Raw genomic sequence first — 23,416 nt, forward strand, 5'->3', positions numbered from 1 at the left:
AGAGAGAGAGAGTCCTCAAACAGACTCACTGTGGAGCATGGAACCCGAGCTGGGGCTCAATCCCAGAACCCTGAGATTATGACCTGAGCTGAAATCAGGAGTCAGCTGCTTAACCGACTGAACCATCCACATGTCCCTTAAGTTCATTTTTAAGAGTGTTTAATCATTGTGTTGTTGTTGCTATTATTGTTATTGCTCTGATATTTGGTTTTAGATTTCCTGCTGCCCTTTTTCATATCTGTTCACATCCAAACATCCTGTGGTTGCCTCCAACATGCCTATGGTTCATAACCAAGTCTCCAAATAGTTTTTCAGAGTTCCTTCCCTGCAATGACATTTATGTTATCACAGGTGAGATTATTTACTCATTATTTCATTTGGTAGAAAAAATATTTTTAAATAATTTTTTTTCTGACCAGAAACTAATTCATGTTTAACACCAGAATTTGGGAACATATTAAGAAGAAACAAAAAACTCAAGTCCCACCACACAGATATAGCTATTTCTAATTATATTTTAATAAATTTGTGATCATAGCCTATGATTTATAAAGATTTGTATTTGATGTTTCAACTTATATCACTCTGTAAGCATAACTCAAGACATACAATCTTTCTTTAAGAAATAATTTTAAGGGGATTCCTGGGTGGCTCAGTGGTTTAGCACCTGCCTTCCACTCAGGGAGAAATCCTGGGGTCCCGGGATTGAGTCCCACATCGGACTCCCTGCATGGAGCCTGCTTCTCCCTCTGCCTGTGTCTCTGCCTCTCTCTTTGTGTGTGTCTGTCATGAATAAATAAATAAACTTTTTTTTTAAAAAAGAAATAATTTTAAGGTATGTATACATTATAAGGTGATGATCCCATAATTTAAAGAGTCATTTTATTATGGTTGGGTATTCAGGTTACTTCATTTTTTGTTTGGGTAATAAAAATTATTGTAGTAGCATTACCAACAATAGCCAAACTATGGAGAGAACCCAAATGTCCACTGACTGATGCATGGATAAAGAAGATGTGATATATACATGAAATCATCCCAAAAAATGAAATCTTGCCATTTGCAACATACCTAGAATGTAGTGTGCTAAGAGAAATAAGTCAGAGTAAAAGGAATACCATATGCTTTCACTCATATGTCGAATTTAATAAACAAAACAGCTGAACATATGGGAAGGGAAAAAAGAAAAGAAAAAAAAAAAGGAGAGAGAGAAGCCATAAGAGACTCCTAACAGTAGAGAACAAACTGAGGCATGATGGAGGGTTGAGGAGGATGAGTTGAGGAGGTTGGGCTAGATGGCTGATAGGTATTAAGGAGGGCACTGGGTATTGTACGTAAGGGATGAATCACTGAATTCTACTCCAAAAATCATTATTGCACTATATTGCACTGTATGGTAACTAATTAAAAATTTTTTAAAGTACTGTCACTTATAGCACATACTCATATATATCCTTATAAATTATATTTTAAGTGGAATAACTATTTCAAAGATGTGAACTTTTAAGATTTATTTATTTGAGAGAGAGAGAGAGAGAGCAGGGGGAAGGGCAAAGGGAGAGGGAGAGAAAAACTCAAGTAGAGTCCATGCTGAGTATGGAGCCCCACATGGGATTTGATCTCACCACCCTGAGATCACAACCTGAGCCAAAACCAAGAGTCAGAAGCTTAACCAACTGTGTCACCCAGGCACCCTAAAGATGAGAACTTTTCAAAAACTATTTTATCATATTGTCACATTTCCCCATAGAAATATTATATTAATATAGATTCCAATCAATACAATAGGCATATGCCAGGGTCAATATTATCTTATAACTTACCTCCAATATTATTGAATTCAATATTGCTTATCCTTTCTATTTTTCTTACTGTGTGGATTAGAAGAGGCAATGAAAGGAAATTAAATTGTTCAGGAAATGTATTGAAATATTGATATGATTAGGTGGATATTCTTTGGATTTTATCTTAAAGAAAATTAATTCCTCTAACTCTGTCACTTTCTGTGTTCTCTTAAAAAATATAGAGAAGCACATTAGATGACATTAGATGAGAGTTAAATACATACCATTTCCTAAGAGCCAGGAACACTTGATACTACAACTTATTTATAGCCCCATCTCCCCACCCTGCCAGGGGCTAGAAAGATCACTGTCTATTGAAACTAAGCATTTCCTAGACCTATGGACAAATCAATATACCATGTCAAATACTGAAGTAGATATTTTTATCACTAAAGAGTAATGGGGAGAGTTGATGATACAAATAATAGTATTACCTGATTTTGATCAAGGATTTTAACAAACATGAGACATTCTTCCTTTTGCTTACAAATATTATTTTTTCTACTAATAAGGAGAAATCTTGAATAATCATCCAGTGTAATTCTCCATACTACACAGTGAAGTTAGTCTTCCATTTTTTGTTCTCAGTATAAATAGCAATCTTATTTCACTTCATTGTCTTTTAAACTATCTTAAGATGATGTTTGTAGTCATTAGATGAACCATTTGGATTAACCCTATTTAATAACACAACTGATTTAGCTCAACTTTATTTTATAAAATGGAAACAGTTGGTCAATTGTTTTAGAGTAGTGAAGAGAAAATTAAGTTCCTCTTAGCTATTTACTTTCCGGATTGAAAGACAAAGGTTAGGGGTCCCCAGCTGGCTCAGTCAGAAGAGCATGTGACTCTTGATCTTTGGGTCATGAATTCGAGGCCCATGTTGAGTGTAGAGATTACTAAAGAAAAATAAACAGACTTTTAAAAAGCCCCTAAAATTTGCAGGTTACTTGTTTCTTTAAAATTTGATTAATAAACCATGTCTCGTGTTTCACTTTTGAATCATTTAAAAATCCTCACTGAAAATGTTTAGCTATGAACATTAAACTTGGCCATTACATTCAGGGAGCCTTTGACTAGGGGCCCCTAGGTGGCTCGGTGGTTGAGCATTTGCCTTCAACTCAGGTTATGATCCCTGCGTCCTGGGATAAAGTCCTTCATTGGGCTCCCCACAGAGAGCTTGCCTCTCCCTCTGCCTTTGCCTCTGCCTCTCTCTCCATGTCTCTCATGAATAAATAATTTTTTTAAAGGAGCATACGACTAACTCTAAATACAAGGGAATTACCACTTCTGGATCTAAATGCAATTCGTAAAAGGAAAAAAAAATTAAGTTAAATTTACCTTTTTTTCAGAAATTTGGACTGTTAATTTTAAAAAAGTCATAGCAAAGACTTCTATTTTAAAGATAAACAAAACTAAGTTTAAAAGGTATGCTCCAGTAATTTACTATTAAGAATGCAATAGATATTAATGCATACATGCAGAATTCTATAATCTATTTAATATTTACAGCACACTTATAGAATGAAAGTTGTTCATGAGTCAGGGGCCTATGTACTTCATCATATCAAGCAAAAAGTGAAGAGATTATGTTTTCCTTTCCTTCATGAAATTTCTCCTCTCTACAACAAGTCAAATAAACAAAGAGACAATTTGTGTCTTGATTATTTGTTTGGCTGCAAGAAGAGAAGGGCTCCAGGATGCTTACACGGATCCTCAGTAAAGGATATAGCACTATAGGATGAAAGGAGCACCTACTTTATACAAGTGGTTGTAAAAGAAGATAATTACTGGAATGAAGGTTCCCCTCCCTATAAAAAACCTGTTTGTTTTTCTAAAGATATTTATTAGCTTTGTAAGAGATATCTCATGGTCTTATAAGACACCTCTTATTATTATGTTTCTATGAATATATGAATTCCATAGACAACTGATCAACTTTGAACTTGTATCTGTTTTAGGATTTAGGGTAAAATATGTTCACTCATTTTCAAATTACAAAAAAAGTGAGAAAATAATATTTTATCTTTTTATTAAGGAAAATCTTTTTATGTGCTAGTTTAGCACAACTGTTAAAATTTAAAATAACACTATGACAAGATTCTCATCTTTAGCGAAACAAGAAAATGAACTTGGGTTTAAAGTTTAACTTCTTGGTGGGCTGTCAGAACCTCAGCAGAAACTAGAGTCCTCTGTAACTTGGTCCAGGAAAAACATGGCTATTCCAAACGTCACCCACTTTCCCCCATCTTTTCTTTCCCCCAAAAGAAAAGCATATGGCTAAAGTGTTGCCACTTATCAAACTCTTTACAGCCCCTACCCATCCTGGGGCCTATGCTGTGCATCAAGTTTTTCAGATTCAGGAACACAAGCAGAAGAGAAAAATAAAGGATAGGCTATAGGGTGAAATGAATTCATTGTTTCCTATAGGGGTAAAGTTTAGGATGAATATGCAGATCAAAGGGCCATCCTATGTCAGTTTTGGGTGGCTTCCACAGATACTCTCACACCCACTGACATTCCCAAACAGGTGTACAAGTAAGTGGAAACTTTTCACAACATTAGCCCTTTCCACTTTCCAGGAAAGCAAATATTATCCTCTTTCTACATCCCACTTTCAGATTTTACTCAGTTCTCCTTTGTAATTTCATATTATAAGATATTGGGAAAAGCAGATGAATATACAAACTCCTCCACTCAAACTGGTCAAAGCGTCCTTGCCCAGACATTGTAAACTATTCTCAACTTTGTGTTAACAGCAACCTGTCAGATACAGATGACCTCGAAGATAGCCCCCCAAGTGATGGGCCTAATTAAAAGAAAGCATTCAAATTTTATAATGTTCATGTTTACCTGCAGCAAGACTCTTATTATCATGAAATCCCTGCTCAATTTACAGTGCTTCTCTCAGCCTCTACACTTCCTTAAAGGAACTCTTTTAATGCTCAGAATCACACTTAGAGAGCAGGATTAATCTGCATATAGCTCTGATACTCTAAGGAAGACAAAATGGGTCTTCTGATTAATGTTTTGTTTGGGTGCATATCACTTACCCGAAGCAGAAAGGCTTGTTGCAGAATTGAAACATCTTTGATGTAGGCTGTTTACTGTCATGTTCACACATTCCCAAGAGACTCCAAAGTGGGTCTGCTGCTGATAGTTGCTTTGTTCACTAAGAAGAGACCTGTTAATCAAGCATCAGGATCAGCTGTATTGCTAACTTTCTGTTGGACCAGAGGTTGGTAGGACCCTTGGCACTGACATGAATTAGCATCAATCTGTTGCCTGCCACCCAAAACTAAGTACCTTTATTTTGTTAAGATAAAAAAAAAAGTGGAAATTTTAAAGACAAGGAGTACCAGGAAGCAAAGAACAGAAGCTCTCAAAATTAAATTTAAGAGAGAAGTTATTGCTGAAGGAGCTAGAGATCAATTGAAATGATACAGGGAAACTAGCTGACAGAGAAGATGAATGTTTCCTGAGCATCCCTAGCATTCAATGGAAATGTTCCATAATCAGCAAAAAATTGAAAAACACACTAGCTCATGTAGCTCTGCTTCAATGGGATGGAATATGAGAAAGTTTGCAGCAAGAACTCTGAATGCCAATATTACTTTTATTCAGAGACTCAATCTGAATGAAATATTGTGTATGTTCTTATTTATTTCAAAAAACATTTCAAAAGACTCAGGTTTTTAAAAAAGAGTTATGAGTTTGGTGGATGTGTTTCTGAATTAGACTGCTTCAGCTGTATATGGGATGAGATGCACTCCTGCTTAAAATACTTAATGGCATTTGGGTTTAATTTTAGTTGGGTTCAAAGAATCTTTCAGGTTGATCTGATTTGGAGTTCAAGGTTTTTCCAGTTAAAGTCTCGCTCCTGTATAAGCTGGAGAGAGTATGAGACTAACATATTCTGAATGTGAAGAATCAAATCTTTTAGGTATATTCTATTAGATTAAGTACACAAAGTTTGATTCACGATGAGTTCATACCAAAGTCAGCTAGAGTAATATTAAAATTGAAACGAGAATGCTGTGTTCAAAGATAAGTCATACCCATTATGGTAGCTACTATAAAAAAAAAAAAGGCAGAAAATAACAAGTGTTGGTGAGGATGTGAAGAAACTGGAATCCCAATCCTGGTGTATTCTGGATTGGAATATTGAATGTTGCAGCAACTTTGGAAAATAGTATGCTGGTTCCTCAACAAATTAAAAATAGAATTACCATATGAACTGGCAATTTCACTTGGGAGTACATACTCCAAAGAATTGAAAGCAGAGACTCAAAGAGATATTTGTACATCTACATTCACAGCAGCATTATTCACAATAGCCAAAAGGTGAAAGCAGCCCAAGTGTCCCTCAACAGATGAATGGATAGATAAAATGTGGTATAGACATACAGTGCAATATTATTCAACCTTAAAAGAGAAGGAAATTCTGACTTGTGCTACAACATAGACAAAGCTTGAGGACATTATGCCAAGTTAAATAAGCTGGACACAAAAAAACAAATATGGTATCATCCCATGAAGCTCCTTGTGTAATCAAATTCATAGAGATAGAAAGTACAGTGGTGGTCATTGTGGCTGGAAGCAGGAATAAAGAGCGTTTTTCTAAAAAGTTCTATTTATTTATTTGAGAGACAGAGAGAGAGAGACAGAGAGAGATATTGAGCAGGGGAGACAGGCAGAAGAAGAGGGAGAGAGAATCCCCAGCAGACTGCACAGAGCCCAGAGCCCATCTTGGGGCTCTATCTCATGACTCTGAGATCATGACCTGAGCTGAAACCAAGTCGGATGCTCAACTGACTGTGCCACCTGGGTGCCTCGGGAATGGAGAACTTTATAAAAAGACACAGAATTTTAGTTTTGCAAGATGAAAGAGTTCTATGGATGGATGATGACAATGGCCCTGGAATAGGGTGAATGTACCTGATGGCACTGAACTATAAATGTAAAAAAAAGGTTAATATGGCAAATCTTATGTTGTTTGTATTTTGCCACAATTAAAATTGAAAAGAAATTGCTATTCTGGTGAAATGATGGAAAGAATGTTAGTTCTATATTTTATTTGGATTTATTATTACCTTAAAATACTTCTAAGATAATGTGAACAATTTTCTGAGAAAATATCAAAGCTTTGTGTATTAGACTCAGTCAACTCAAGTCACTTTATTTTAAAAATAGTAAAAAAAGTAATTCTCTTTTTTTTTAAAGTAGGCTCCATACCCAACATGGGGCTTGAACACACAACCCTGAGATTAAGAGTCGCATGCTCTAAGGACTGAGCCAGCCAGGTACCCCAAAAAGGTAATTTACTTTTAAGAGCATAGATGGTAATATCATGAAGAATAAATATCTGATTAATTGGCTTTCACCAGAGATTTTTAATATTCAATCAACTATTTATTTGTCTCTATATAGGAAGTATTGTATCTTTTTATTGTTGTAGGTTTACAACTCTCATTATAGAGAAAAGAGTAAGAAAATAAATTTCTAACAGGGCACCACAAAGTTGAACCTACTTAGACACCACACCTCTGGATGAATTAAAGTTGTATTTAAAATACTTTGAATGTGAATATTGAAGTGTTGCCCTACTTTGAAAATGTATTTGATTTTTAAAAACAGATTTATTGGGCTATAATTTGCAAACCATAAATGTGCAAGATTTGTAAGTGTATAATTGAATGATTTGAATAAATGTAACCAGTTGTGCAACCATTATCACAAATCAGTTTTAGAACATTTTCATCAAACCATAGTTTTCCTTTGAGCCTGTTTGCAGTTAATCTCTGCCATTGCCCTCAAGCCCCAGAAACTACTGTTCTCTTTCTACAGTTTTGCCTTTTCTGGGAATTTCATGTAAAACAGAATGATACAAAATGTTGTCTTTTGTCTAGCTTACTGCACTCAGCATACTGGTTTGAGGTTCATTCATATTGTAGCATGTATCAGTAAATCATTCCTTTTTATTGCTGCATAGTATTTCGTTGTGTGAACATACCATAATATATTTATGAATTCACCACTTGATGGACATTTTAAGTGTTTCTAGTTTCTGGCTACTATAAAGAATGCAGTTATAAATATTCACATGTAAGTCTTCAGGTGGACAACAGTTTTCACTTTAGGCAGATACTAGAATCTAGAAAAATGAAATTTATGGGTTATATGATAAGTTTGTATTTAGGTTAAGAAACTGCTAAACTGTATTCAAAAATGTCTAGAACCATTTTACATTCCAATTGCAATGCATGGAAAAATCCTAGAAGAGAGGACAAGAAGTTTCTCTGACATTGGCCATAGCAACACCTTTTTCGATATGTCTCCTGAGGCAAGGGAAACAAAAGCAAAAATAAACTTTAGGGACTACATCAAAATAAGAAGCTTACGCACAACAAAAGAAACAACGAATACAACTAAAAGAAAACCTATGAGATGGAAGGGGATATTTGTAAATGACACATTTAACAAAGGGCTAGTATCCAAAATATATAAAAAACTTATAAAACTCAACACTCTAAAAATGAATAATCCAGTTAAAAAATGGACAGAAGACATGCATAGATTTTTTCCAAAGAAGACATACAGATGACCAACAGATACATGAAAAGGTGCTCAACATCACTTATCCTCAGGGAAATGCAAATCAAAACCACAAAGAGATATCCCCTCACACCTCTCCAAATGGCTAAAATCAAAAGCACAAGAAACAAGTGTTGGTGAGGATGTAGGAAAAAAGGGATCCCTGTGCACTGCTGGTGGGAATGCAAACTGATGCAACCACTCTGGAAACAGCATGAGGATTCCTCAAAAATTAAAAATAGAACTACTCGGGAGTACTTGAGTGGCTCCGTCATTTAAGCCTCTGACTTGATTCCTACACAGGTCATGATCTCAGGGTGATGAGATTGAGCCCAGGATTCTTTCTCCCCACTCATTTCCCCTCTATTCCTCCTCTCACTCACTCTATCTCATAAATAAGAAATAAATAAATAAATAAATAAATAAATAAATAAATAAATAAAATCTTTAAAAAAATGGAATTACCATATGATGTAGGAATCACATTACTGGGTATTCACTCAGACTATGAAGACACTAATTCAGAGGAATACATCCACGCTTATGTTTATTGTAGCATTGTTTACAATAGTCAAACTATGGAAGCAGCCCAGGTGTCCATTAATTGACAAATGGTTAAAGAAGAGTTTGCATACATCTATAGTGGAATATTATTCAGCCGTAAACAAGAACAAAATCTTGCCATTTCCAACAACACAGATGGATCTAGAGGGCATAATGCTAAGCAAAATAAGCCATTCAGAGAAATACAAATATATGGTTTCACTCATACGTGAAATTAAAAAAAAAAAAAAAAACAAACAGCAAGCAAAGGGAAGAGAGAGAGAGAGAGAGAGAGACAAACCAAGAAACAAGTGGTTACCAGAGGGGAGGTGAGTGAGAGGATGGGTGAAATAAGTCAAGGAGATTAAGAGTACATTTATCTTGATGAACACTGATTAGTATATGGAGCTACTGAATCACTATATTGTAAAAAAAAATAAAGAATAAAAGGTCCACAATATTTCACATTCCCATTACAATGTGTAGAATTCATTTCTCCACATCCTTGCCGATACTTGTCAGTCTTCTTGATTATAGCCGTTCTGATGGCTATGTAGCAGTAGCTCTTCAAAATTTTAATTTGTATTTCCCTAATGACTAATGATGTTGAGCACATTTTTGTTATAATTATTAGCCTTTGCATATCTTTAGTGAAATAGTTTTCCACTTTTTAAATTGAATTGTTTATATTATTATTAATGACTTGTGTTTATATATTTCAGATTAAGTCCTTTATCATGTACATTATTTGCAAATATTTTCTCCCAGTCTATGGCTTGTCATCTTATTTTTAATAATGTCTTTCAAAGAACAAAAGTTTTCCATTTTTATGAAGTCCAATTTATCAAATTTTTCTTTTATAGAATGTTCTTGTCATATCCAAGAAATCTTTGCCTAAAGCCAGACCATAAAGATTTTTCTTGTTTTCCTCTGAAAGTTTTATAATTTTAGCTCTTACTTTTAGGTCTGTAATCCACTTTTTTTGGTGATTTGTTCATATGATAAGTGGTAAGGGTCTAAGCTCTTTTTTTTTTTTTTTTGCATATGAATATTCAATTGTCCTAGTACCATTTGTTGAAAATTCACCAATGAATTATTGCCTTAGCACCCTGTTGAAAATCAATTGACCGTAATTTAAGGATTTATTTATGGGGACCCCTGGGTGGCTCAGTGGTTGAGCAACTGCCTTTGCCCAGGGCATGATCCTGGAGTCCCAGGATCGAGTCCCAAGATCGAGTCCCACATTAGGCTCCCTGCCAGGGAGCCTACTTCTCCCTCTGCCTGTATCTCTGCCTCTCTCACTCCCTCTCTCTCTTTGTCTCTCATGAATAGATAAATAAAATCATAAAAAAGATTTATTTCTAGACTTTCTATTCTGTTCCATTGATCTATTTGTCTATCCTTATGCCAACCCCACAGTTTTGATGCTGAATATTTACACTAAGTTTTGAAATTGGATGGTATAAGTTCTCCTGTGTTGTTCTCCTTTTAAAAATTTATTCTAATGATTCTAAGTCTTTTGTGTTGAATTCGCTGAGAAATTTGGAGAGAATTGCTCTCTTAAGAATATCAAGTCTAAAAAAAAAAAAAAAAAAAAAAGAATATCAAGTCTTCCAATCTATGAATCTGGAAAATCTCTCTGTGGATCTTTAATTTCTCTTAGTAATATTTTGTAGTTCACAGGGCACAGATCTTACATTTCTTTTGTTAAATTGATTTTTAAGTATTTTATTTGTTTTTATATTATTATGAATAAAAATTATTTCCTTGATATGATGATATTCAGATTGTCCATTGCTAATATACAGAAATAGAATTTATTTTTTATATTGATCTTATAGCTTGTAACTTTTAAAAACTCATTTTATTGGTTCAAGGGTTTGGGTTTTTAAGTACTTTTTAAAAGGAGTTTCTATTTATCAGATTATGTTGGTCTTTGAAAAAACACTGTTTACTATTTCTTTTGAATTTGCATCCTTCACATGCTTACCCTTAACTCCTTCAATTTGCCTTCCATTCTGACCACTCAATAGCAAATGTCATAGGTATCTGTTCTTTGCCTGTGGCTTTCAATACTTCTAACCCTGGCCGTAATGAAGTTAGAGAAAGCAAACTTGTCAAATTTGCAGAGAACCCAAAATTTGAAGTGAAAACAAATGAGATAACAGATGAAAATCAGGAATTAGAAGTTCAAGAACTGATTGAAAAACAAGGGATGACAAACACAAAGACAAGTAATTAGGTTTTGGAGACTAATTGCACAAGTAGTGTGGTTTGAAGCCTCCACAATTGTTTCTCTCCCCTTCTTGTCTTCCCAAACACCCCACCAGAGGGATTCATTTAATGCCTAGATGCAGGTTTACATCATCTTTCTTGTTATGATGTTTAAGCTCTTCTACCAGATAATATTCATGAGTGTTTGTACCCTGCTGCATGTCAGAGATTAGGTATTCAATAAATAGAAGCTTTTTCATTTCAAACCAAGTATTCTCAGATTCCTCTTTCTTCCTCGAGCTTTCTTTCTAAAAAATTCTTAGCATTTGTTTATGGAATCACAATTTTTCTTTGTTCTGTCATAAAAAAAGGGAGAGAAATGTTGGTTCTTTGTATCCTTTATCCTCTGTATCCAGTCATTTAGTGACTTCATTTTATTAGCCAGTTCAGGCTGATAATAAATTACATTGACTGGGCGACTTAGACAACAAACATTTATTTCTCACAGTTCTGGAGCACAGGAAGTCTAAGATCAAGGTGCCAGCACATTGGTTGTCTAATGAGGGCTTTTTTTTCTGAAGATGACCACTTTCTTGTTATATTACATGACAGAAAGAGAGAGTATGCTCTGGTCTCTTTTCTTATAAGGACACTCCTCTCCTCATGGTGGTGGTGGTGGTGGTAGGGGGTAGGTAGACCTCATCTAAACCTAGTTACCAACCAAAGCCCCACATCCTATAATATTATCCCACTGAGGGTTAGAATTTCAATATGCAAGTTTTAGGGAAATATTCAGTCCAAAATAGTTATGCTAATTACTTTAAAACTTTATCTTTTTAATTTCTGCTTCCACTGCCCTGGCCATGTTCTTTTTCTCTTATGCCTGTACTATCACAGTAGCCTTTAATGTTCCCTTGAAATTGGCTAGAACACAGGGTTTTAGATTCAAAGATAAGCAAAAATGAGCAAAAATGAGCAGTTTAATTGATTTTGATTTACTCTTGAAAAAGCTATAAACAAGGGAAAGTGTATTTAAAAAGATGATGCAAATATGTGATTGCAGTTACCAGCTTTCTTTTCTGTCTTTGGGAGGCATGCTCAAATGCAGTTACAGTAAGCCTTTTAAAATCTAAAATAATATCATATATTACTCTGTTCCAAACCCTTTCCAAGACCTGCATTTCATATAAAGTGCAAGTCAAAGTTCTTACAGTTTTTCTACAGGGCCCTACACATCCAGCCCCTTTAACTCTGCGATCTCATCTCCTACTAACGTTCCCTGGCTCATTCCATCCCAGAGTCACTGGCTTTCTTCCTGCTCTACAAGCTAATGCACTTCTCTTCTAGGGCCATTATGCTGATTGTTCTGCTTGGAACACTCATCCCCCAGATATTTGCAAATCTTTGCTCACATGTCATTCTATTAACAAGGCCCATCCTGCTTAACTTTTTGAGACTTACAACTCATTTTTCCCCTCTGTTATCCTCAACCTCCTTATTGAGCTGTAATAAACTATACTACTAAACTACTGTGTTAGCTATTTATGTACTTAAATATTATATTTATTGACCGTGATTCTGTTTCTTCTCGTTGGGAAATAAGTTCCAGGAGGTCAGAGATCTTTGTCTAGTATTGTACCTGCTGATACACAGTATGTGTAGGGTAAGTAATTTTTGAATGGATGAATATCTCAGCCCTGGGGCAAACTTCTTTTTATACTTGCTTTTGCTTCAGGGTCCAGAAGTTTTCCTTTTAGGTCCCCAGGGGTCTTTCACCCTTCCTAGACACTTTTTCATCTAAACTTACCAGAACCCAATTCATCTTTCACCTTATTTTTCCTCCCCGTGTTCAGGAGGCTTAACACTTTTTGGATAATACTTCAGTCCCCATGAAAACCCTGGCCAAGTGAAAATCTTTCCCATTTCTACCTAATTACATCCTAACGCCACATGAAATAACCATATTATACTGTTGTTATTTATGCTATGTATCTCTATAGATTGTCTTTCCAACAAGTTTAAAGCTTTGGGTGAGAATCATACCATGCTATTTTTTTCATGATCTCCAAAGGTCATCATACACAGAATGTCCAAAATATGTTGTTAATGTAAAGCTAATTTGATTAACTCAAATTTGATTGGAAATTTCTTTCCTTGGCAATGATTAGCAAATCATTGATTCATTTAGCCATACTCAAAATATTTTCTGCAAGTATAAGATCAAATTTTGCTAAATGTACCTAACCTATTAATATGAAACCCATAATATGCTTTTCTAAGAAACCATCTGATATTTTCTAGTAAAATCAGCCAGAGATTTTTTGAGGTTTGTATGGATTGTATACATTTCATTCAAATTCTGAAGGGTAAAGCCCTCCAAAAATATGCTGTGTGCATATGCTTGGTGCCAAAAACATAATGGTAAACTACAAAAAGATGCAGAATAATATCTAATAATTATTGTTTTGAATAAATTACATGCTTCCAAAATGATTTCACATTATGTGTCTTGGGAAATGGGTCACTTTTCAAATTTGTGTTTATTACCTAAAAGTGTTAATGTATTAATTCCACATGGGATTTAGGAGCTCTGAGATTTCGTTGTTACACCTAGTTTGCTTTAGCAAATAATGTATCTTTCTATGATAATAAAATATCAATTAATTATATATATATGAGTCTGATAGGACATGGCGAGAGTCATTCAAATAAGTTAACTTCAAGTTATTGCATATTGCCCAAGAAACTAAATTCTTCACAAGCTTTGTTTCTAAAGCAGAAAAAAAGCATTGGGAGAGATAGAGGGAGAGAATTATATTGGGTAGTATTGACTGGTACTTAGAGTATGTGTCTCTTTTCTGTAATTAGATTTCTTTATTTCTCTCAATTAATAGTTTGTCCATCATTTGGTCACCCTATAATTGGTCACTTAGTTTTATTAATTTCCTTCATTTCTCACTTTAATGCTTAAGAACATTAGAGAGCCTTAATTTCTCATTTAAAAAATATGTGAAATGTATTAATTTTTAATATTTTAATATTCACTCTGTCTGATAATCAAAGATTTCATATCTGTGTTGTTTTGAAAATAATTATTATTTTAAAATAGGTTATTAATATTCATATGATTTTCTTTACACTTCTTCCTCTGGGTAAAATGCTCAGAATGATTTTCTTATGGCAGTGGTAAGCACCCAGTGTCATACTATAGAAAGCTCCTCCCTGGTCTCCTTGCACTCACCATTTCTTTCCCTGCCTTCCAAGCCCAGCCCCACCACCTCCCACGCAATCTCTACTCTTCTCTCTGCCTCTCTTCCAGACCCTCTGTACTTCTCTTTCCAGACTTCCTTGGGGTTCACATAAAAGAGGCACTCAGCTGAAGGAAGAACATATAACTGAAGTCCTCTCACATAAGATGAGGTAGAAATGCCAAAGGTGTCTCTCTTGAGTTTAATCAGCAGCATAGCACAGACTCCAAAGCTTGGGCTCATATACTGGATTTACTTCTCACTAGTGTGTGATCTTGTTTCTTAATTTCTAAAATACTCAGATTTCTTAATTTTTTTAAAGATTCATTTATTGACAGAGAGAGAGAGAGAGAGAGAGAGAGAGGGAGGATGGATAAGGGAATCCTCCAGCAGACTCCTGGCTGAGCATGGAGCCCAAAGCAGGGCTGGATCCCAGGACTCTGAGATCATGAACCAAGCTGAAATCAAGAGTCAATCACTTAACCAACTGAGCCACCCAGGCACCCTTCAGTTTTCTTAATTGTAAAATGAAGATAATAAAAGTCTATACTTCATAAGGCTGTATAAGGATGAAATGTGCTAAAACTTAATATATATAGAATCTTAGTTGTAACATATAATGTATAAAGTATTCAGAATAATCTGTGGCACATAAAGAATGTTAGTTATGCTATTACTATGTAATTATTAGCATGCTATTATACTATCGCTATAGCTAAGTAATAGGTATACATTTTAACCAATACTATTATTAAACTTGTTCACAAATAATGAAGAGAAGGGGCTTTCGTGGCAAATCATGACAGAATGTGTTGTTCTCTGTTACAGAAAGATAAAAAACCTTATAAACAATGTCTCCTTGATCTTTAAGTACATATATAAATTCTACTAAGACAAAACAAACTGTAATTTAACTAGTAATTATAATCATTCACTGCAAACTCTTGATCAGCTTTTGTACTCTTTGCTTAAATTCACAAAATTTGTTTTTTCTTTAAGAAACGTACCAAACTGTCCAAATCTGTAATTTCAGTGTAGTCTACAGTTATAACTATGCAAACGCCACAGCCAAAAAAAAAAAAAAAAAAGGTAGGTGCACTGATGGAAGCATACTGAAACAATAGGAAATTCAACCCTGCTGGAGTTTTTACTTTTCCTTACATTTTGCTTCAGACATACTAGAAACCAATGTCTTTCTTTCCCATCATATCATCACTAGGTCCTTTTCACTACTTCATACTATTTTGAGAGTCTTGGTTGCAAAATTAGGAATTCTTTGTTCTCAATAAAAATTAAAGAAATAAAAACAGAGGCATATAGAAATTGCATACTTAAGATCGGCATTTATAGATTGAGATACCAATAGCAATATTAAAGACACAAGGATGGATAATTGTGATAATTTTTTCATGTAAGAATCAACTCACATTTACTGTGTGCTGATGAAGGGTTCTGGGCTAGTCAACCCTGCAGTAGATTAAAAAAAAATGTATCACTCATTTTATCATGATCTTAGGCATACTACTACATGCTGGTGAGACAACAATGAATAAGACACAGTCTAGGTCCTCACAGTCACATGAGAAGCAAAGCTACAACTGTCAAGGATCTTTAACTTAATTTTCAAAAAAATCCATGGTGTACAGAATCTCACAAGTTGAGTGAAAGAAATCAGGCTCCAACTTTGTGTTTGCATTTGAATAAGATTCAGAAAGAGGCAATAGAAAACTATGGTATTAAAATTTAGGAAAGTGACTACCCTAGGGGTGGATAATTGGAAGCAAGCACAAAGTAGGCTTCTTCATATAGGTCTTTATTATATGGGGTTGTTCATTTTGTGAAAATACATCTATATCTATGATTTGTATGCTTTTTGGTATGAGTGGTACTCCTCATTTATAAAAAAAAAAAAATCCTGTGATTTATTAGAATTCCAAAAGCACTGCCTTCACATTTTTCCAAATTTCTAGGAAGAGGTGTGAAAACATTTTCTTAATTTTCTCTTTCTCCAGGCCTCCTGCCTTTCGTGAGTGCTGCCTTCATGCTTTCTCTGGGCAAACTTAAATGTGATATAATAAGTACCCACTTCCTTGGGTTCTGCCAAATATCGATTAACATGCAGATTTCACTGGCTTCACAGAGTTTATTAGAGATTTGGGAAGTACATACAAGAGTGGTTCATGACCATGTCCACCCACCAATATAGAGTTCTAATGCACATAGTTCTAGATTCATCCCATATGTCTCATTTTATCTTTTCTCCTGCATATTCTTCCCACACCCTCTGTATCAGCTGTCCCCTGTGTACCACTTCCATCTTCTTCGATTTACCTGATTCCAGCTGAGCAGAGAAATTCTATGAGTGCTTTGACTCATTCTATTCTGGCAGCATCTCCTCTCAATCATGCACCAAGTGTTGAATGAGGTTCTTCCAATGCTGTGGCATGGGGTGCAGGGAAAGCGCGTGTGCGTACAAACCCTGAAAGTACAGGAAAGTTAACACCTTTTTCCATAATCCTCAATCACTAGGAGGTAAATGCTACCCACGGGCACTTCTTAAGTGGACAGTTCTGGGAGGTGGTCTATATGCTTTTCAGAGAAGTTTCTGGAATGCTGTTGCTATGGCGGTGCCTAATTTAATAATGTACACCTTTTTCTCCTTACTCGTTTTACTCCTGTTGATTGGTAACTCCTGCCCATTGTGATTACCTTCCAAATAAACTAGCTGTGCAGAAATCTTTGAAGCTTTGCTTTCTGCGGGGGGGGGGGGGGGGGGGGGGGTGATGGCTAAAGCAATTGGTACCTAGCAAGCAGATATACAGGATAGGACTCTAGAACTAAACCATTTACCAGTCAGATGGAAACATGAAACCCACTGTAGTGGACAGTGTGGGGATGGTGAAGTCTGATACTATTACAGTAACTGAGTCTCTCACCTGCAGTGGAATAGGCTGAGTGGAAGGCTGGTGGAAGGCCAAGTGTAGCTCTAACACATCAGTGGTATGGGGGCAATGGTCATTTCAAGGATTATGAAGTGCACTGGCTGCTGTTCATGCTTTGGAAGAGTCAAGCAATGAAAATGACAAAGTTAGATCAGATAACTATCAAGTCAGGGCATGCTATAAAAGAAGGTCTTTGAGGGCAGCATCTAGAAAAAGCCTTATTTCCTGCAGCTACAGAGCAGATTTTACTCAAAACCAGATCCAGGAATTTCAAAAGAAAGTCAGTGTCCAGGCTTCAAAGTTTTACTATGCTTTGCTTGTGAATCCACAGCCTTTCTCACTATCACTGCAGTGCTTACATGGGCCATGAAAGGAAAGGCCAGTGTGGAGGAGTAGAAACTATGTGTGCGTCCAGAAACATGAACTCTTGCACAAGGCAGACCTAGCTACTGTACTTCTGAATATCTGCCCTGTCAACATCAGAAATTGATGATGATTTCTCTATATGATATCACTATCTACTCCAGATTTGATTTTATCTTCACTGACAGAAGTTCCTCTACCCCCATCACCATATAAGAGCTTGTAGAATACCTTATTTATTTATTGGCATGAATTCTTCTACAATATTGTCTCCAAATAAGGTACTCATTTTGTAGCAATGGATGTGTGACCATTGAAAGGACTAGTCCTAGCACACATATATTTTTGTGAAATCTATATATTTTACAGAAGAAGTCAATCTAATAGAATGAAGATAACCTATTCAAATATCACCTGGGTGCTTGCCAAGAACCAAACTCTGCAGTGTTGGAATGCTGAATCAAAAGCCAATATATGGTGCTGTATCAAAAATCTAGAATACCCACATAGAAAAAAAAAACATTGGATATAGGGTTGGCCCCTCTCACCACCATTTTCAGTGTCCCATTTGCAGAATTTGGTTTTCAACCTTAATATATGTAGATATACAGGTCCTCATTCTGAGAGAAGATGCTTTCCATCAGGGACCACAGCACTAACAAGGAGGAACATTTATCCGTCAGTTTCCTATTGACCAAGGATTGCCCAAAGAAGTGTTAGCTTTCCTGCATAATACAGGCTTTGCATATGCACAGGCCTAGTAGGCTTCCCCTGGAATCTCATGCTACAGGTTAATTTTTCCACTGGGTTCAAGGTTTTCTCCTGACCTTGAGGCTATGACTATTTTTAGGTCACTCTAAGATCTTCATGCCAGTGGACCAGCAGACAAAGAGAGGAGTTCCTGACTGCCAGTAGGAGCTAGGAATACTGCTACATATGGGGACAAGAAGGAATTAACTATAATATTTCCTGGTGTCTCTCTACCTAATAATAATGATGAATGGGCAGTTGCAGTAATTACTATTCAGTAATGGCAGGGTTATTGAGGGCTCGGACCCCTCAGGGGTCAAAGTCTGTGTCCCTCCAGAGGCAAGTAGCCAGAGTAGCTGAAGTTATAGTTTAGCAGAAGAAAGTCAGAATGGGTGATGAAGAAAGAAGATGATGACTATCAGTTGAGGTCTTAGGACCAATATAGCAGGAAAGGGGGACAGTCATCTCTCATTTCACAAACCCTTCCCTTACGAAGTCTTTTAAAGGCCAAACCCATTTATGGATTGAACTTCATGAAATACAGGAATCCTGCAATGGGTCAATGTGTCAGATGACTCTTGTTCACTAGCTCATCTTTCCTTGGCTTCATCTCTGATTCCAGGCATGGCTATAGCAAATTAATTCAGCTTCAATAGGCTTCAATTTACCTGGAACTGACAGCATCGTGTCTCAAGCATTCACCAAAAATCTTCCATGTCTTCTTCGACATTGTACTATCAGATGCTGGACAGAGCCTAGTCAGGGGAAATGCAAGCTCAGCCTGAAATGTGAGGGAGTCCAGTTCATACCCACCAGAGCAACCCAGCACCAATGGGGAATGGAAGGTGATCAAGAAAAGCTTTTATTCCCCCTTTCAGTCCTCAGGTAGAAATTTATTTAAGACATTGCAATGTATTGTTTCATTTCTCCTTCCCAGTTTTAATTTCTGGAGTCGCTTAAACCTTACTCCCTGGGACTACCTCTCAAAAAACAACTTGTACTCAAGTCTTTGATGCAGATTCTGCATTCATTATTCAAAGCATACTTTCTTCCCCTTGTTTCATTAAAAAAAAGCTTCCTCCCTCTTCTGATGTCTTGACACCAGCTAAGATTACAGTCCAGAATATCTCATCAGTCCCTAGTCGGTTTTTGAAAACATATTCTCCAAATGCAGACATTCCCTTCCCTGAGCAGAATTCAGATACCTCCTTTTCTTTCTTCACTAGCTGATTCTCTTTAGCCTATAAATGGGCCCGATGTATTCCTGTTTAAAACATCCACAGACATACCTATTCACCTAAATTCTGAGACAAAACAGTCACCAAGGACACAAACACTATATGCCTGATTTTATATCTTTCTTCTCCTCAAAATAACAGCTGACATTTATCAAGTGCTTACCATATGCCAGGTGCCATTCAAGCAAATTACTTACAATATCTCATTTTATTCTCACAAAACTCTGGGTGGTGCTATTATTGTCCCTAAATGTGCAGAATAAAGAGCTGAAGTTCTTTGATGTTAACGGCTTGCTCAAGGCCATATCTTCCACGACTAAGCAGGGATTAAAGCCCATGCTTCTGCCTCTGGAGTATGCACAGCAGAGTTGCTTTAAGAACTACTGTTTCCTGTTTTCAACTCCTCACTTCTCAGTCTTCTCAATTCATTACTATGACTTCCCATGGAAACAGCACTTGTTAGGGTACCAATGTTTCCTCATATGCTAAATCCAACAGATTCTATTCATCCTTATCTCATTGAGAAGTCTGCAGGACTTGGTAAAGTTGATTAGGCCTCCATCTCCTTCTGAATGTCTCCTGACTGGTGACTCTCACTGTTTGTTTGCGGGCTTTCTCAGAAGTTTTTATTTTTTCCAAAACTGAAATACTGTGATTACAAGTTTTAGTCTCAACTTTCTTTTCACTTTATAATATCTCTGAGTAGCTGCAACTACTACTCTTAAACAACAGAATTCAACCAAGTAGTGAAGATCTAATTGGCTCTCTTAAACAATTCATGAACCAGGCAGCATGCCATCTAGCAAACGGAAAGGAGCTTTGTCGAGCTGAGCTGCAGAAATGGAAAGGTTTTGAAAGGTAGAGAGGGAATGGGGGGAAAAAAGACATTATTAGCAAAGAACCTGATGTTTCAGGCAAGGCGGTCCTTCCCAAGGGGAATGGAAAGGGCCTATTGGTAGCTTTCCTAGTGATGACTAGGCCAGTCCAAGTTGACTGATGCAAGGTTACATTCCTGGGGCAGGGGCTGAGATTGCAGTTAGGTTAGGTATTAAGTCTTGGTGTGCTGATGTGGGGCTCTTAACATAAGTGGCTAACTTCATTTCTGGCCTGTGACTGTCTTTCTAGCACTGTCTTTCATTGACCTCTTGACCAGCACTTACAAGAACCAAAATTTCTCTGAATTTCCAACAATTTGTATTTAAATTTTAATTCATGTCTCTTGAAGTTATGATGATGATGATGATGATGATGATGATGATGATGAATTTTTTAACTGAGTCATCTACCTACCCACAGTAGACACTGAAGTGGGTAGAGAAGTTCATTTCAGACTGTCCATGCTTTTAATGTATGATCATCGCTGGGGATCAGGTACAGCTTCCTCAGAGAAACCTCAGCTCAATCAGGGTCTTCCTTGCAAGGGCTAGAATGTTAAATAAATATTTTATGCTCAGTGAGAAATTCCTATTTCTCTATCACTTCAATGAAGTGATGTTTTAGACTTATTTTGCAGGTGATTCTGAAAACAGTTATTCTAGAGATTAAGGAAAAATCCATTCAGAGGGAAGGGGCTTTCTACCAGATAGTTTTGATTGCTTGCTGCTATTACCATTCTTACTAAAGAGTGGTGTTGCTTATTAAAATGTTTTCTCATGATCTATTTCCACCTAAAAGCTTTGAACTGTAGGTATTTATGAAAAATCTGTTCTGACTTGCCTCAGCCCTGGGACCAGCCTTAATAGAATATGCAGCACTGTTTATTTGCAAGCTGATTATGAAACTTGTTTTCATTTTAACTCTTCTTGATTTATTAACCTCATTTAGAATTTTAGTTTTAGATCCTTCACAACTGATTAAAACAAAATGCTGTTGTCCTTCCAAGAATAGAAACTGTTCCTGCCTTCTGTTCCATGTGGAAGTCAGTTTTTTAAGACCAGATTTGTTGTTTGTTTTTTACACATGTATCTTGTGAACGGTGATGCTTTGCCAACTGCTAAAGTAATCAATGGAAATAAAGACAATGGGGAAAGTCACAAGAGCTTTTGGGAATAACAAAATGCATGTCTCTTTCTGTACTATCTTCGTCAACCATGTCTACTACTAATGGCACAGTTTTCAAAAAATCATCCTACTTAAGGAGAAAAAATGTACCTCTGGGCTCTTAAGAGAATCAGATGAAGCCAGTTATTTAGATGGAAGAACTGCTTTCCATATGGGGCGGTTCAGACCGTGGGGAGACATATGAACCCTGTAATTGGGTCCTCTTTGGGCCCGTGTATTTGGATCTCAGTATGGACTTTGTGTTAATCTACATGTTACTCATTTTATATCTGCTGTAAAAGGAATTACACTCACTTGATTATTGGTATCATTAGTATTCTTTTTCAAAGAAAACTGGGAACTCATTGACTTACTGATATGCTAGCACTTATTTATTTCACTGTTGTTTCTTTAAAAAAAAATCAGTGCTTGCCTTTGATTAAGGCTAAGGATATCACAATGAGGTGATCTGAAATTATTTTCAAATGTATAGGCTTACTGAACCAGTACTAAGAATTTTGGTTCCTGCTTTACTTTCTATACTTATTCCATATCACATTGCTGTTTCAAACGTCATTCTCATAGATCAGTTGTTGGCTTTTAAATCTTTTTTTCTACTCAGAAAAGTAAAAAAACACATAGCTTAGATGGCCAATATATATTTTTTCTTAAAATGCAGACCAGAAATATCTTTACTTAAAGCAAAGATTATTTAATCTGACTGAATTTTTTTAGAAAGGATTTTAATTATAAAACTTTCCTCTTGACTACCTAATCAACATTTTGTGCTGTAGTTATGGAAGAAAAAAAAAAACCCCTCACTTTATCTGTTTGGTAAATATTTTAAAATGCAATGCCCATACACACAGTTTGGTACTTCAATTACTTTTCCTCCACACTGACAAACCATCTAACGCTATTTAATGGCCTCTCCTAGAGCGCTTCATGATTCAGAGTCTTCCAGCTGTGACAAATCAAAAGGCACCTATGTATTCTTTGGGGTTTTTATTTTCAAAAATGTCAAAAATTCAATTTAGTTTTGATTTTGATGTACATTAATCTTCACAACCTTTTATGCATCAATTAACGGGTAAAAGTTATGAGGGTATCTCTTCACTGAATGTGTCATAAAGGCCTTTTAGTCTTTTTTTAGTACACATTCTTTGCTGCTTTCACAGTGAGCTACACTTTTTAAAGGGCCCTTTCTTGGGCTTTTCTTTTTGGAGGCCTGCTTTATAAAACAGAAGTTTCATTGGAGTTCCCTAAAAGTGCACGTTCTTGATCTAGAATGGTTCTAATGAGGCAAAGTTGGAGCAGGGCCCCTAACATCTGAAATTAAAGGTCTATACTTAAATTTTACTATTTCTAATTTTAAAGTATTTATCATTCATATATTATAGAACTAGAACAATTCTAGCAAGAATATAGCCCTATTCTTTTATTTTATAGATGAGAAAGAAGCAGCACGTTAAGTTGGCTAGCTTGTCCAAAACCAGCTAGTTAATAGCATATTCAAGACAAAAACTCAGATTCTTTTAGCTTCTTTAACATACCACATTACTCTTGTCACTTTGAAATAGATTTGTGGTTGGAGGTTATAATTATTTCTTGCCCACCTTCATAAAGTAGTTAACTGAGCT

At 36.0% G+C, this 23,416-nt stretch overlaps 1 long non-coding RNA gene across 1 annotated transcript; it reads right to left on the reverse strand.

Moving 5' to 3' along the window:
• Positions 1–4,897: 4,897 nt before the first annotated feature.
• On the reverse strand, positions 4,898–17,590 carry LOC118355440 (uncharacterized). The gene is made up of 4 exons (XR_004817853.2): positions 17,380–17,590; positions 16,775–16,922; positions 15,871–15,910; positions 4,898–5,028 (listed from the first exon to the last, which is right to left on the reverse strand). It is a non-coding gene; the product is annotated as an uncharacterized LOC118355440 (long non-coding RNA).
• Positions 17,591–23,416: the final 5,826 nt, after the last annotated feature.

The sequence above is a fragment of the Canis lupus genome, chromosome 8 (assembly GCF_003254725.2).
Source record: "Canis lupus dingo isolate Sandy chromosome 8, ASM325472v2, whole genome shotgun sequence".
Taxonomy (NCBI): domain Eukaryota; kingdom Metazoa; phylum Chordata; class Mammalia; order Carnivora; family Canidae; genus Canis; species Canis lupus.